The sequence below is a fragment of the Hyla sarda genome, chromosome 3 (genome assembly GCF_029499605.1).
Source record: "Hyla sarda isolate aHylSar1 chromosome 3, aHylSar1.hap1, whole genome shotgun sequence".
Classification (NCBI taxonomy): Eukaryota; Metazoa; Chordata; class Amphibia; order Anura; family Hylidae; genus Hyla; species Hyla sarda.
In genome coordinates, this window is record NC_079191.1 from 218,741,648 (window position 1) to 218,758,598 (window position 16,951).

At 42.4% G+C, this 16,951-nt stretch overlaps 1 protein-coding gene across 1 annotated transcript in view; it reads left to right on the forward strand.

The window, feature by feature from the left end:
• Positions 1–16,951, forward strand: part of GJA10 (gap junction protein alpha 10) — a 141,960-nt gene that overhangs the window by 44,193 nt on the left and 80,816 nt on the right. The window contains exon 5 of the transcript XR_008891279.1: positions 5,785–5,955. The gene's annotated coding sequence lies outside the window, so the exon portion shown is untranslated. The remainder of the gene's footprint in view (positions 1–5,784; positions 5,956–16,951) is intronic.

The following is a 16,951-nucleotide window of genomic DNA, read 5'->3' on the forward strand; positions in this document are numbered from 1 at the left end:
GGATAAAAACAGGATATCAGCAGCAGTAGCTTGAATTGAACAGTTCACAAGTTTGGAATTAATTCAGTGGCTAGTGGAGGGCACATAGAACATTTGTAACAACCTATCTTAAACTCCATCATTTCTTTTGTGCTATTTTTTGTTTGTGTACTACATTTCCTTTATTAAATATAGCTGTTTGAAATTGGGTCATTCTTTATGAAACACGCTGTATTTGGAAAAAAGCTATATTTGGATACTTGGATCGCCAAAGTTTTCCTTCCCTACCGAGGAATAGGTGGGAGTCCCTTGAACATCCGATGAGTTCTGAGGAGTTAAATGAGGCCATCAAAGAGCTTAGAGCGGGTATATATCCAGGCCCTGATAGCTCATAGGGTATATATCCAGGCCCTGATACAGCTCGATTTTATGAATGCTTTTAGGGGGTCCTGTATCCTCCAATGTTGGCATCTTTCAATTATATATTTGTTTTCCTCCTCAGGGGCTCATGGCTCATATAACTATAATCCCTCAGCCTAACAATGACCTGTGCTGTTGCAAAAATTATTGTCTGATCTCCTTAAACTTTGATATCAAGATTTTTTACAAAATCTTGTCCCTTTCGGTGGGTTCTCTGCTTTTCTCCTTAATACATTACAATCAGGTCAGTTTTGTATTGGGGCAGGAGGCACTGGACAACACCATTAAAACATTCTCTCTCATAGCTGATGCCAGGACCCCTATTTATCTGTTGACGTGGAAAAAGATTCTGATAGGGTGAGGTGGGACTTCATGCGCTTGACTCTGGAGAATCTGGGTATGGCTATGCTCAGTTATATCCTTGCTATTTATACTGGAGCATCGGCTCGATGGTGTGTTGTCCTCCCCCTTCCTTATTCATAAACGTACCAGGGATGGATGCTCTTATTCTCTGCTTTTCTGTGTCATATTGAATCTCTGGCAGCTGCTTTAAGACAGAACCCCTATCTCCGACGGTTAGTTCTTAGTCGGCATCCTTTTAAACTTTCATTACATGTGGATGACCTTCACCTTTATGTCACTTGCCCTTGTACCTTTCTACTGTCCATCATGGCAGAATTGGCAGAGTCTGGGGATTTGAGCAACGTTAGGATGAACACCCATAAATCTGAAATTCAAAATGTTTCACTCTTGCAGTGCGATGGGGATTAGGTGGTTTCTTTTCCCTTTTAAAGTACAAGCAACTTCTTTCCACTATGTGGATGATCTTTAATGATCTTAATGATTTCAATGATCTTAATGATCTTTAAAATGCCATCTTCCTACCTTTGATGCGGTAGATAATTGCAGAGAAAAAAAAACCAGGTGTTTTCAGTTGCGATCAAAGTTCTTTCGCTTATGCAGGCTTTGATGCCCATTCATCTTCCAGCTACAGTCTTCTCGAGGCTCAGTGCACTCTTGTCCAACTTTGATGATTTGTTTGATTACATGACTTTTGCCTATATTACATTGCCACCTCATGTACCAAGTAGTGTGTCCCTGGAAGTTGCTCTTGTCCTTATACATCAAGAAGCCTTCTCATGAATTCCTACTTCGGTTCACCCTCTGGGTTCTGCTCTATTATATGTCTTGGAAGTGTTGCCAATTTGAGACTTCATCATTTAGACATATGCTCTCTTGCAGGCTGAGCCTTTTTAGCAATCCCAATTTCCTGATAAACTCCACTCTTTTGGGTCTTACAGTTGTCACAACTCTGTGCCTCCATAAAGTCCTCTCTGGTTCTCAATTTCTCCATCTCTTCCCCTTCCTCTCTATATCTCCTGGGGATTGGCTTACCTATGGAGCAAGAATCTGTTGAGGCTGAATCGACTCTCTTATACATTGGTAAATTAGAATGTGTCGGTCCTTCTCATGGCCATTCTGAGCGAAACATTGGGTGGTGGGGGCTTATCTTTGCATCCTTATGTTTATGTCACTTGATTGTTATTCATACATTTATATCTTCACTATAGTTTTGACTATCTCACCCAGTATTGGGTTTGTTGCACTGTAGTCATTATTTACCCCTTGCATGATATCTACTATTACAGTCCAGTGGTTATGTAAGCCTCCATATTTTGTTCAGTTTCCACCTTTAACTTATCTGTAGTTTTCTGCTTTTAGCAATCACATTGTATGGTTTTAAATATATGTTCTTTGCATTTATGTCTCAATAAAATAGTTATATTTTTGATCTATGAACGCTTTGTGTTTATGTTTTGCAAGTGAAGATCTGTGATTTGTAGGGTTGTTTCTATAATCGGTAGTATAGGTGCCCAGTCAGAATTTGTGAAATGTTCCGCACAGCCTGACACCTGTTAGCGTTATCTGGAACTCTGGGTATATACCTGCATATTGGCTAGGATTGCCCCCTGATCTCTTCTTTGTTGGTCTTTGTATTTAACCTCTATGATATGGTCTGCTCTGACTTCCTGTCCCTGACACCTGAAATTGTGTTGCTCTCTTTGGTCCTGGGCGCATCTGTACAGGCCAAGAAAGGTCTCCTATGACACTTTCTTAGTTCTCCCAGAGAAGTTATACCTAGGCACTGGAAATCATTTGTGGCCCCCTCAATAATGGAGTTTGTTGAGATTCTTAATAGGATATGTAGGATGGGGGGATTTTGGAAGCCAATCTAGGTCGTTGAGAGGCCTTCCCAAGGACATTGTTCCCCTGGGATTCATTTCAAGTCTTCTGAATTTCTTTGTAAGGTTGCTTGATTCCTTTCTTGGGTGTTGTTTGGGAGTTATTGCTTTCTGTTACCTTTATGGAGAGGATGGAACTTTTTTCCATACATGCTTTCCTCCCTCCCTTCTTGTCTTCCTTTCCCTTCCTCTGACTTTTATGTTTTTGTCTGTCTCTAGTTGTAGTTGACCACGTTTTTGTCTCCGGTTTAAAAACCGTACTGCAACCGCATACTTTTTTTTTACATCAATGGGAAACGCACATGTATACAGTTCCATATGGGAAACCGTATACGGTTTTTACTTTGCACATGCGCATTTGCATCCTAAAGTCCCCACCCAACACCCCTCCCATTAAAAATGGACAAAATTATTGTTACGCCGAGCGCTCTGGGTCCCCCTCCTCCTCTGGAGCGCTCACGGCATCTTCTGCCCTGCAGCGCTCCGGTCAGCGGCGCTGACCGGAGACGCTGTTCTGTTGTGCCTGGCGGGGATCGCATCCCGCCCACTCACCTGTCCCGATCTCCTGCTGGGTCCCGGGGCGCGCGGCCCCGCTCTCTAGGGCGCGCGCGCGCCGGGGCTCTCAGATTTAAAGGGCCAGTGCACCGCTAATTGGTGCCTGGCCCAATCAGTCTAATCAGCTTCCATCTGTTCCTTGTCCATAAAAGTCTGCTTCCCCTTCCGTTCCCTGCCGGATCTTGTTGCCTTGTGCCCTGAGAAAGCGTTATTGTGTGTTCCCAAGCCTGTGTACCCAGACCTTCTGCTGTTGCCCCTGACTACGAACCTCGCTGCCTGCCCTGACCTTCTGCTACGTCTGACCTTGCCTCTGTCTAGTCCTTGCGTACCGCGCCTGTCTCAGCTGTCAGTGAGGTTGAGTCACTATCGGGTGGAACAACCTGGGGGTTACCTGCCGCTGCAAGTCCATCCCGCTTTGCGGCGGGCTCTGGTGAAAACCAGTAACCCCTTAGATTCCGTTCCTCTGGTCCGGCCCACGCCATCACCTCACTGACACAGAGGATCCACCACCAGTGTCCTCTCCGCATACCAGTCCGGATCCTGACAATAATCAAAAACTTATGTTTTTTTTTTTTTTAATAAAAACGGACGGAACTCTATGCACTTTTAAAGGCAGTATACAGTTTAAAAACACATACGGTTTACTTTTTCCCATACTGTTCCATCCGTTTTTTTTCCATACAGTATTCTTTAGAAAAAGAGATTGAAAACAGTATGGTAAAAACGTGATGTGAACCCAGCCTTAGACGGATGATTCACTTAAAAATAATTAACAATGAAGAAGACACTTACCGAGAGCAGGTGGCAGATCTGGAAAGCAGACTTCGGGGCCGAGGTTACCCAAAAAAGGTATTGAAGGAGGCTAGGGAGAGAGCGGATAAAGTTGAATGTAAAAACCTTTTAGAAACTCGTCCTAAAAAAACAACCAATAGGTTTACATTTGTGGACAAAATTTTAAAAATGGTGCAGCTCACAATTACGCACTGACTGAGGTGGATTGGGCAATACACCTATACCCTAGGTGTGTAAAATTTAGAAAATGGAGAATAAAGGAGGAGCCCATACGTCAAGGACAATGGTATTTTATATAGTTGAAATAGATTTGGCTGAGACCGTGCTTCAATTATAAAGAATAATAACATTTAATAAAATGTAAAAATACACGTAAATTCCCCCACAGGGCCCTTGTGGAAGGAATAACTACATTAATAACATAAAATTCAAATGGAAATTCATAAAAAATTATTCAATAATAGCTGCCAAATACTTCGGCAGTGTGACCGATATTCCAGCAATGCTGATAATCTGATAGTCCGGAAAAAGTGCTAGTTTTAAGTCCACCAATAGATTATATTGCAAATATTGAGTGGAAATGTCCAGATTCAGATGTATAAGCCACTGATGTGGGAAAATAAATTTATATTACCAGTTGAGTTTTGCCGTCTCCTCTCGCTTGGTGTACGGGTGGATTCTCTAACCTGTGTGCGCTTGCATGCGCTGCGATCGGGTGGTCCAGAACCGGTGTTCACTGTGTAGTTGCTCCAAGGGTCCGTGCAGGCAGACTGGTGGCATTCCCTCGTAAAAGAGGCGTCTGACGTCAGATTCTGCAGTAGGAGCAGACACAGGGAGTCCAGGAGCAGCGGGAGACTCGGAAGATGGATTCAAATGCAGTATGTAAATTTCGTTTGTAGATGGTAATCCCAAAACTGGTTAGCAGGTCCCAGTGTAGTGATACTGGGGCTCAAGTGGCTCAAAGTCTGTAGTGGGGTCACACTGCATCTGTTTACATTTGTTTACATTTGTATTAACTAATACCCCCATGAATGAAGTCGTAAAAAGAGCAATAACTAAGAATTGGTATATCCTACAGCAGGATAAAGATTTGTTAGAATACACCATTGAAACTCCAATTGTGACATACAGAAGAAGCACGACCATTGGTGATTATATAAAAAGACAGAAGAAAAAAATCGAAAAAAAAAAAAGAGAAAAACGCATTGGCTGTCTGAACAAAGGCTAATAGGTAATTTTGCGTGTGGATCGTGCTCTTTCTGTAGCCACAATTCTAGGTCCAAAGAACTCATCTTAGGAGGATATACAATAAGAGTTAATCAGTTCATAACATGTAAATCAGATTTTGTGGTATACGCAATTTTCTGTGACTGCAGGCATTTCTATATTGGAAAGACAATACGCCCGCTATTCCACCAGATAAGGGAACACTTCAGATCCCTTAAAACTGGAGTGGGAGCTACCAGATTTATTGCCCACGTCATGGAAATACATGGCAGATCCACAAAATCTTGGCTGCACTTGAGAGAATAGAATACACAAATTCTAAAGATAACAGGCATCAACAATTACTTACCAAAGAATCTGGTTGGATATCCAGACTAGACGCCATGGGAGGTCTAGGGTTAAACGAAAGAAATGAAAAAGGTTTCTGTTGAAACGATATGCCTGTACTATTCGCCTCGCATGTTAGGTGTTTGTTTTTAAGGTCGTCACTATGCACGTTCCATTGGTGTACAATTATTATTTTGTTTTTCTCTGTAACCATGGTGATGGATTTCCTTACCTTTATAAGCACACCTGTACATGTGAACAAACCAGGGGCCTGACGAAGCGCTGATTGCGCGATACGGACCGTCGCCCAACCCACTCCCCCACCCCTCTGCATCCGTCGGCTCTCCCGCACATTTTGGAACGCTGTCAAGCCGATTTGCAATAAAGAAGTTTGCTGTTCCATAAAAACCTGGTGAGTGCTCCATCCTTTCCTTTCTTTTATGGAATATATGTATAATTTTTATCGTATTGACCCACAAAATAAAGAAAACATGTCAGTTTTACAGTAAAGTGTACAGTGTAAAAGCAAAACCCTCCAAAATTGAAAAATTGCAATTTTTTTTATTTCCCCATACAAATAATATTTTTTTGATTTGGCCATACATTTTTTGGTAAAATGAGTGATGTGATTACAAAGTACCCAATGTAGAACAGAGAAAGGAAATGTCCAACAGCACTCACTTATTGGATACAAAGCAGCTGAGAGATGCGAAACGAACATCGCTCCATTCCTGTCTGCTCCCTCCATGTATGGTCTGTTTTTACCCTTGATGTAAGTACATTAAATGAAGATAATGATTTTTGTATCCAATATGTAAGTGCTGTTGGACTTTTCATTTCTCTGTTCTACATTGGAGGCTGCTGTTTGTTCCACTAACTCACTATAGGTAAATCCTGACAACACCTTTGTAGTATTTGGTGGGTTTATTTTATATAACTACCATAACCTGTCACAAGCGTAAAAACCTAATAATTTTTCTTAATAGTATAATATAATTCATATGTTTGGTGCTGACACCTAAGATACATAACCAAAACTGGAGGGTTGGTTTGTAGTTTGCAGGGTGGTTATAAATGGGAGATGGTGCAAGGCCAATTTGAAATAGATGCATGGAGCTATATATGGATTTAACATCTGTTCACACTCCAAGTTCTTGGCATCTGGAATATATGACACCCTAAATGCCAAAGAGTTGAGAACTAGTTTCACAATATATGATCATGTCTAAAAGTATATTGGCACTGTATGCACATTAGAGACTTTAAAGGGGTACTCCGGTGGTCAATGTGTTTTTTTCCGTTTTTGACTTATCCTGTTTGTTTTGTTTCATTTCTATTCTTGTTGTTTAGGCGACTCTATTTCCATTCTTTGTTGTCTTTTTATCCCCCACTTTGTTTTCCTATCTTTGCTTCCATTTCCTGTTTCTTGCTGTGCTGAAAACTACAAATCCCAGCTTTTATTTATTTATTTTGTTCCGCCCTTTACCCACCCTACTATTTTCCCGGGTCGGCCCCCTTATACACAGCACACTAATATTATCAGCCCTGGTTGGGATACACTGTCATACACACAAAAGGGGCTACATCTCCCAGCATGTGTCATTCAGGAGTCTTCAGTCTGTGGTATAACACCAGCATACTGCCTCTGTAGTCTCCTGGGTGTTGTAGTTCACCACACCTCTGTAGGGCATACACCAGTGTTTCCCAACCAGGGTGCCTCCAGGTGTTGCAAAACTACTACTACCAGCATGCCCGGACAGCCAAAAGCTGTCTGGGCATGCTGGGAGTTGTAGTTTTGATACAGCTGAAGACACCCTGGTTGGAAAACAATGCACTTTGTTTGTAATATACTGAATAGGCTAGGCCAGTGTTTCCCAATCAGTGTGCCTCCAGCTGTTGCAAAACTACAACACCCAGCATGCTCAAAGGCTGTCAGGGAATGCTGGGAGTTGTAGTTTTACAACAGCTGGAGGCACACTGGTTTGGAAACACTGGTGTAACATGATGTGTATGCTGAATAGGCTAGGACAGTGTTTCCCAACCAGTGTGCCTCCAGCTGTTGCAAAACTACAACTCCCAGCATGCCCAAAGGCTGTCCAGGCATGCTGGGAGTTGTAGTTTTGATACAGTTGGAGGCAGACTGGTTTGTAAACACTAGCATACACACACATAACAGGAGTACGGTAAGGCAAGAGAACAAGGTGCTCCGGCACTGCGGGACTAAGCTGGGCAGAATCAAGTGGACATGGAGCAGCTGAACAGAATCCTGATGACCTGTAGCGGTGGTGCTCAGCCTGATAGCAATAGTAAAATCTAGCCAAATAGAAGAAAACGAAAGGCGGCACTCACCATGCAGGTAACTTCTTTATTGAACCAGGCATCAGGTGTAAAACACAGACGGAGGAGGCGTGAGGAAGGGGAGACACCGGGACAATTGTTTCGTGGGCCACGAGCACTTTTTCAAACCGGATACGCGGCCTGGGGCCCACTTTTATAGGGCCGGCGCCACAGGTTGCTAAGTAACGTAAAACCACAGCGAGTCATGTGACCCACAGGTCGCATAGCAACCTGTACAAACATTGGGCAAGTGACCGTCACATGACGACCGTCAAAATACAGCGATACACAGGAGGAAACAGACATACATGGAGTACCACTAACCAAAGCATGACAGGTAAAGTAAATGCACATTCATAAAAAAGCACTGTATTCGTTCCTATCATTAAGGCCCAGTACTCCCACTGCACTGAGTTTCGCGATCCATCAGGCCTCCTTCCTAAGAAGGATGCGAGCACGATCGCCACCAAACTCGGGTGGGGGCACTTTCTCTAAGTCACAAAATTTCAAACAGTTACAATTACCGGAATGTACTTCATTCATATGTTGGTCTAGACTTAGACAGCGCCAATATCCATCCAATATTATTGAGGCAGGTTATAACCAGGTCCTGCATCAAAACCGCAATACTTTATTGAGAAAGAACCCCCAAATAAAGGAAAGTACAAAACGTTTTACTTTTTCATTGGCCAACTCCTGCATGAACCATAATGTGGCGAATGCTATACGCCGCAGTTGGTTCCTGCTGGAGTCGGACAATGATTTGTCCAATGCTACTACCCAGCCACCCCTGATTACTTTCAGGAAAAATGTCACGCTGGGTGACACATTGAAAAAATCCAGCCAGAGGACAGCAGCCCTGCAGCCCAAGCCTAACTGGCTTTCCAGCATGTTTCCTTCGGGGAACCAGCCATGTGGCACTTGTCCACATTGTGCACACATGCTTCCCGGCAACCACATCCAACTAGGAGGTTGTTCCCATTATGTACGTGATTTAATCACTTGCAGAACCCCATTCATTATTTACGCCCTTGTCTGCCCATGCGGCAGATTCTATGTTGGAAAGACTGTCAGGCAGCTGCAGATCCGTTAGAACCGGCTCTGGGGCACCTCGTCTTATCCAACATATGAATGAAGTACATTCTGGTAATTGTAACTGTTTGAAATTTTGTGGCTTAGAGAAAGTGCCCCCACCCGAGTTTGGCGGCGATCGTGCCCGCATCCTTCTTAGGAAGGAGGCCCGCTGGATCGCGAAACTCAGTGCAGTGGGAGCACTGGGCCTTAATGATAGGAATGAATACAGTGCTTTTTTATGAATGTTCATTTACTTTACCTGTCATGCTTTGGTCAGCAGTACTCCATGTATGTCTGTTTCCTCCTGTGTATCGCTGTATTTTGACGCTCGTCATGTGACGGTCACTTGACCAATGTTTGTACAGGTTGCTATGCGACCTGTGGGTCGCGGGACCGTCACATGACTCGCTGTGGTTTTACGTTACTTAGTAACCTGCGGCGCCAGCCCTATAAAAGTGGGCAGTGACGCCCCAGGCCGCGTGTCCGGTTTGAAAAAGTGCGCGCGGCGCACGAAACAATTGTCCCGGTGTCTCCCCTTCCTCACGCCTCCCCCGCCTGTGTTTTACACCTGATGCCTGGTTGAATAAAAAAGTTACCTGCATGGTGAGTGCCGCCTTTCGCGTTCTTCTATTTGGCTACACACATAACAGGGACTACAACTCCCAGCATGTGTCATTCAGGAGTCCCCCTCCTTCACACACAGAAATCATCCACAGTCCGAGATTTATTCCCCTGTAGTCTATACATCCCCAGCCCGTGCACCTTGTTATCCCTTCACATAACACTTCCTCCCCTCCACGTACATCTTCTCTGTCTTCTTTCAGTGCAGACCTGCGTCCTCACAAGACAAAGCAGGGGGGAGGGGAGATGCGGAGCTGTTTAGGAGCTTCTTGCTCTCATGCACACCTGTGACCACCTGGAGGGGGAGGTGAGGGGTCGTGGCCTATCTCTGTCATGCAGTTTTGAAAGAACAGAGAAAAAAAAAAACATGACATCTTGTCCACAGCCTAATCCTAACCTGTGGACAACAGTCAGAGATCCAACACAGAACTACATAACTTCCTAGCCCACAAACAGGTAAGAAAAAAAGACACATGCTACACAAACATATAATACATGTCAATTGTAAAAAACATGAACATTAAAAGAAGATGCAATATAGCCCAAAATCTTAACCACCGGAGTACCCCTTTAAAACTTCACTTTTACTAGTTTGATTTAAAATATTGAATCCATTTCCAAAAAACTTACAAAAAAGTAGAAAATTACATTACATTGCACTTACACTTCGGCCGCCATCATTGTAGCCACAATATTTGTTATTGCCTGCATGCACAAAATGGATTACATGTCCATGTTCAGATACAGGTATCCAAATATGCACAAAGTCCATGGAACACAATAGATATATTCCAAACAGGTAAAAATGGAAAAAAAGTTCAGTCCCAGCACTCCAATTAGTTTTGTGCAAATAGACAACACAGGATTAGTCTTATTAGTCCTAGTGACATTATATCTGTCATGTCTGTCATGGTCTGTGTTCACACACAGCTATTGTATTGTTTGTGTGTGAACAGTTTTATGTTTTCCGGCCAGGGAATAGTTAATGCCTCTGGCTTTTTCAGCCAATAGCTCCTAGGGTGTGTCTATTTATAGTCAGCTCAGCCTAGCCTCAGGGCTGATGATTGACTTCATTATATCCTGACTTGCTAAGATGCTGGACATGCTGCATGGAGCTCTTGGTGAAACACTCTTTGTTTGAGCTTTTAATCTACTATCTCTGTTTTAGCATGCACTTTGTATTTTCTGGTTTTAGCCAATGTTATGTGGCATGCTCTTAGTAGATTTTAAGCTTTGTTTGTTTAGTTGGTTTTAGGATTTGTATGTTCTTTTTGCTATGTGTCTGTTCACACTGTGTTTTCTCTTGTATCCGTTTATATAAAGTTCTGTGTTTTATATTTCTGTTTTCCTACTGGGCCAGCATTCTGACCACACTGTGGAGTGTCCCGCTGGCCAGTAGTCTATTTGGATTTATTATTAATGGCTACATCGTTAGTGGAGTGTCCAGTTTGTGTGTCCAGTGTGAATAGTATCCTATGTTGCATCCCTGTTACCGCTCCATAGGGACTCCTTGTCTACGGGAGGTGTTCGGAGGGATTGCAATTCCTGTCTTGTCTTCAGTGTGAACAGTGTTCTATAATTATATCCTGTTGTATCCGTTTTTCTGAGTTGTAACTTGGCATCCCTGTTACCTGTCTATGGGTACTCCATGTCTACTTGAGGTGTTCGAAAGGATTGCAATAATTCCTGTTTAGCTGTCTGTGGGGACTCAGAGGGTATTGTTATTCCTGTGTCTACTGGAGGTTTTTCTAGGAGATTAAACTTATTCCTGTTTTGTTCTGGAGTATGTTCAGACTTATCCGTTTTCCTGTCTGGTGTTTTGAACTCTATCTTTATTAGTTCTTTATTCAGATCTATGGAGTTCTGTTCATGATAGCTTATCTATAGTGTCTTCTGTTCATGACCACTGAGTCCTCTGTTCATGTCCGCTGATATAGTGTCCTCTGAACTATGTACTATAGAGTTATATGTTCCTGTTATGTTTCTGGTTTGTGACCACTTTAGTTCAGGGAGGGACTGGTGCCCAGTTGTCGATCCACCGTTTAGGGTGGATGGGCAAGTAGGCATGGAGAGCAGTTTTAGGGTCAGTTTAGGGATCACTCTCCCTGTCCCCCAATCGGTCCCTCACAATATACTTATGTAATGTTAGTATTAGTCCCTTTGTTAGCAGCACATAAGAGCCAATTCGCATTCAATTTAAGCTCTTCATTCGCATCATTCGTTTTCTTATTGTCCCTTGCCACAGTATTGCTTTATTTAAACTTGCTTCTCCTGCCATTCGGACAGGCTCCTTTGCTTTCAAATTGATTTGACGCATTTCCTGTTGCCATCATTATCAAGAATTATTATAACAGCATGTATTTCAAATAATTTCAGATCATCTGTTCACTACAGCGTGCTCCTGTCACAACTTGATGGCAGCTGTGATGTCCAAAAGCCCAGGAATTCTGGTTGTCTGTTTCAGCCATATGCAATCAAAATGGCATATTCAAATACAACTAGAGTCACAAATTGTGACATTCCTTGCTAATACTATATTAGGGTGAATACTATTAATATTTGGCTACATTCATTATTAGTTTATGTGCTTAACTCTTACTGTTAGGCTTTAAAATCCACCAGTAAAAAAGTGTCAACCTAAAAAAATAAATAAAAGAAATAGCATACCAAAAAACCTGGTGCGTCTGGACTTGAAAGTTTAAATGTATCTCATATGTCATTGGTTTAAGAATAAATAGTTAAGTGGGTCATCTCATGTGTGTCCGAGCATCTTTGTTATATCAAAAAATTCTCTAGGACTGCCCATAATAGCACCAAACTACCAGCGTGTTTCTGTTACTTATTCGCAAGATCATCAGGGGAGAACAGGGTACACCTAAAAAAAATGTATGTAACTGTATTTTATGTTGTATAAAAAAAGCAAATAAATATATATAGAAATATGATGTGTAAAAGATGGCTGTTATATTATTAAGTTTTGTACAGGATTGGTGTCACACAGATAATATGTCACAATCAGTGGCGTAGCTATAGAGGTCGCAATTGCGACCATGCCCCATAGCCTGGGGAGCCCCTGGGGCCCCCCTGCCACTACACTCTGTGTTGCCTCTTCCTTGCTGCCGATAGCTGCATCGCTGTGTCACACAGACCCATTGATGCAGCTCTGGACTGACTATACAAGGAAAAGAAATGCTGGAGAAAGAGGGTAAGGGTTGTACCGGGCGATTCCTGACTCACCCATGCTGAGGCCAAACCCCCAACGGCCGACAGTCCCGCCCCTGTCTTCTGACTGCACTCTCCTTATGAAGAGTAAATATGGAGATAAGGAGGAGGAGGGGCTAGGTACACAAGGTCCAGAAAGAAGAAAAGCCCCCTGCCCCTCCTCCTACGTGTATACCCAGGAGGTTGCAGGTGAACCTGCCATTGCCCATCACCTGCCAGAACCCAGGTAAGATTTTTTTTTTTAAATACGGAGTGCTGGAAGTTACAGTTTTGCCGTTTGAGGCACCCTGGTTGGGAAACACTGGTATGGGGGATAGCAGCACTGTTGGAAGAATGGGGGACATGCTGAAGATGGAGGCAATGTATGGAGCAGTATTTTCCAACCAGGATGCCTCCAGATGTTGCAAAACTCCAACTCCTAGCATACCTGGACAGACTTGGCTGTCTGGGCATGCTGGGAGTTATAGTTATGCAGCAGCTGGGTTCACCCTGGTTTGTGCATTTTGTTCAGAAGAGGAGTTTTTCCATGCACACTGACAAACAATACAAGGTGCTCAATAAGTATTTATATGCAAAATTTGTGTATTTGTACCAATGTAGATTCCACATGGCTACTATAGGGTTATAAACAGCCTGCTATTTGGGCACAAAGCTCTGCAAGTATAAAAATGAAATTTTTTTGCCACAAAATGGAGGTATTTCTTGTGTACTTGCACCATATAGGTTACATGTGGCTGTAATAAAGTTACAGTGGGGCAAAAAAGTATTTAGTCAGCCACCAATTGTGCAAGTTCTCCCACTTAAAAAGATGAGGCCTGTAATTTTCATCATAGGTATTCCTCAACTATGAGAGACAGAATGAGAAAAAAAAATCCATAAAATCACATTGTCTGATTTTTAAAGAATTTATTTGCAAATCATTGTGGAAAATAATTATTTGGTCGATAAAAAAGTTAATCTCAATAATTTGTTATACACCCTTTGTTAGCAATGACAGAGGTCAAATGTTTTCTGTAAGTCTTCACAAGGTTTTCACACACTGTTGCTTGTATTTTGGCCCATTTCTCCATGCAGATCTCTATGGGGTTGAGATCTGAAGACTGGCTAGGCCACTACAGGACCTTGAAATGCTTCTTATGAAGCTATTCCTTCCTTGCCCGGGCAGTGTGTTTGGGATCATTGTCATGCTATAAGACCCAGCCACGTTTCATATTCAATGCCCTTGCTGATGGAAGGAGGTTTTCACTCAAAATCTGCCGATACATGGCCCCATTCATTCTTTCCTTAACATGGATCAGTCGTCCTGGTCCCTTTGCTGAAAAACAGCCCCAAAGCATGATGGTTCCACCTCCATGCTTCACAGTAGGTATGGTGTTCTTTGGATGCAACTCAGCATTCTTTCTCTTCCAAACACGCAGAGTTGCGTTTTTAGCAAAAAGTTCTACTTTGGTTTCATCTGACCATATGACATTCTCCCAAGACTCTTCTGGATCATCCAAATGCTCTCTAGCAAACTTCAGATGGTCCCGGACATGTACTGGCTTAAGCAGGGGGACACGTATGGCACTGCATGATTTGAGTCCCTGGCGGCGTAGTGTGTTACTGATGGTAGCCTTTGTTACTTTGGTCCCAGCTCTCTGCAGGTCATTCAGTCTTCTTTTAGATTCAGTCTTCCCAGCCTGGTGCAGATCTAAATTTTTCTGGTATCCTTTGACAGCTCTTTGGTCTTGGCCATAGTAGAGTTTGGAGTGTGACTGTTTGAGTTTGTGGACAGGTGTCTTTTATTCTGATAGCAAGTTCAATCAGGTGCCATTACAGGTAACGAGTGGAGGGCAGAGGAGACTCTTAAAGAAGAAGTTACAGGTCTGTGAGAGCCAGAAATCTTGCTTGTTTGTAGGTGACCATGTACTTATTTTCCCCCATAATTTGCAAAAAAATTCAGAAAAAATCAGACAATGTGATTTTATGGATTTTTGATATTGAGGTACTACCTATGATGAAAATGACAGGCCGCTCACATCTTTTTAAGTGGGAGAACTTGCACAATTGGTGGTTGACTAAGTACTTTTTTTGCCCACAGTATATAGAGCATGCACTTATGGCACAAAGATTTGCAATTGTTTGTGCAGACCTCATGACAGGGGAGAGGGAGGGGGTGGGGGGGTGGGAAAGGAGATCATCACACTCCAGGGGAAACACCCCCAGCCTCCAAGAGAAGTGCAAAACGACTGATCACAGTAATAAATAGATCAAAAAGGTATTTTTCATGTTAACAAATGTAAAAAAATGTTATGCATACAGATCTTAGGGTACAGTACTACACTGATGAGCATTTTCTAAATTTTCTAACTAATGACAGTAATGCTTTAACCCCTTAAGGACCTAGGGTGTACGTATACGCCCGTGGGAATTTCGGTCCCCGCCGAATTTAACAAAAAGTTGTCAAACACCTGTGCGGTGTTAAGGCTCACTGTACCCCTTGTTACGTTCCTTGAGGGGTGTAGTTTCCAAAATAGTACACCATGTGTTTTTTTTTCTGCTGTTCTGGCACCATAGGGGCTTCCTAAATGCGAAATGCCCCCCCCCCCTAAAACCATTTCAGCAAAATATGCTTTCCAAAAGCCAAATGTGACTCCTCTTCTGAGCATTGTAGTTTGCCCGCAGTGCACTTGACGTCCACACATTCCAAAGATCTGTCAAACGCCAGTGGGGTGTAAATGCTCACTGCACCCTTTATTACATTCTGTGAGGGGTGCAATTTCCGAAATAGGGTCACATGTGGTGGGGTCCACTGTTCTGGCACCATGGGGGCTTTGTAAACGCACATGGCCTCCGACTTTTATTCCAAACAAATTCTCTATCCAAAAGCCCAATGGTGCTCCTTCTCTTCTGAGCATTGTAGATCGCCCGCATCCACATATGGGGTGTTTCCATACTCAGAAGAGATGGGGTTACAAATTTTGGGGGGCATTTTCTCCTATTATCCCTTGTAAAAATGTAAAATTTGGGGAAAAAACTGCATTTTAGAGCAAAAAAGAAAATTCAATTACACATCCAACTTTAACGAAAAGTTGTCAAACACCAGTGGGGTGTTAAAGAGGTACTCCGGTGAAAAACTTTTTGTTAAATTAACTGGTGCCAGAAAGTTAAACAGATTTGTAAATTACTTCAATTAAAAATCTCAATCCTTCCTGTACTTATTAGCTGCTGAATACTACAGTGGAAATTCTTTTCCGTTTGAAACACAGAGCTGTCTGCTGACATCATGAGCACAGTGCTCTCTGCTGACATCTCTGTCCATTTTAGGAACTGTCCAGAGTAAAAGGAAATCCCCATAGCAAACATATGCTGTTCTGGACAGTTCCTAAAATGGACAGAGATGTCAGCAGAGAGCACTGTGCTCATGATGTCAGCAGACAGCTCTGTGTTTCTAAAAGGAAAGAATTTCCGCTGTAGTATTCAGCAGCTAATAAGTACAGGAAGGATTAAGATTTTTTTTAATAGAAGTAATATATAAATCTGTTTAACTTTCTGGCACCAGTTGATAAAAAAAAAAAAATAAAAAAAAAAGTTTTTCACCAGAGTACCCCTTTAAGGCTTACTGTACCCCTTGTTATGTTCCTTGAGGGGTGTAGTTTCCATAATGTTATGTCGTGTTTATTTTTTTTTTTATTTTTTTTTGCAGAAACCTTCTTTATCCTCCTCTGTGGTGATCACCTTACCCAGTTTAGTGTCATCTGCAAATATAGAAATTCTACTCTGTAATCTTATATATAAAAAGAGAAGACCTGACTCACTGACTCATCAACGCCCAGCCTAAATCCTTGGACCTAGAAACCTGAATTTTTGCACATGTGTTGTTTTTAAGATGTAGACAAGGAATAAGAAAGGATTTTTCGAAATTCATCCCTTAAGGGAATTATATGTTACTGCATAACTTCCAAGCGGCTAGAGATATTTTGATAATACTTGGTCACATGTTACTTATATGTCCACTTAAAATATAGGATAGTTAATTTAACCCTTAACTACCCCCATTTGTAAAGGTCAGGGTTTTGTTTAACCCCTTCATGACCCAGCCCATTTTCACCTTCATGACCTGGGCATTTTTTGAAAATCTGACATATTCTTCTTTATGTTATCGGTAAAATTTC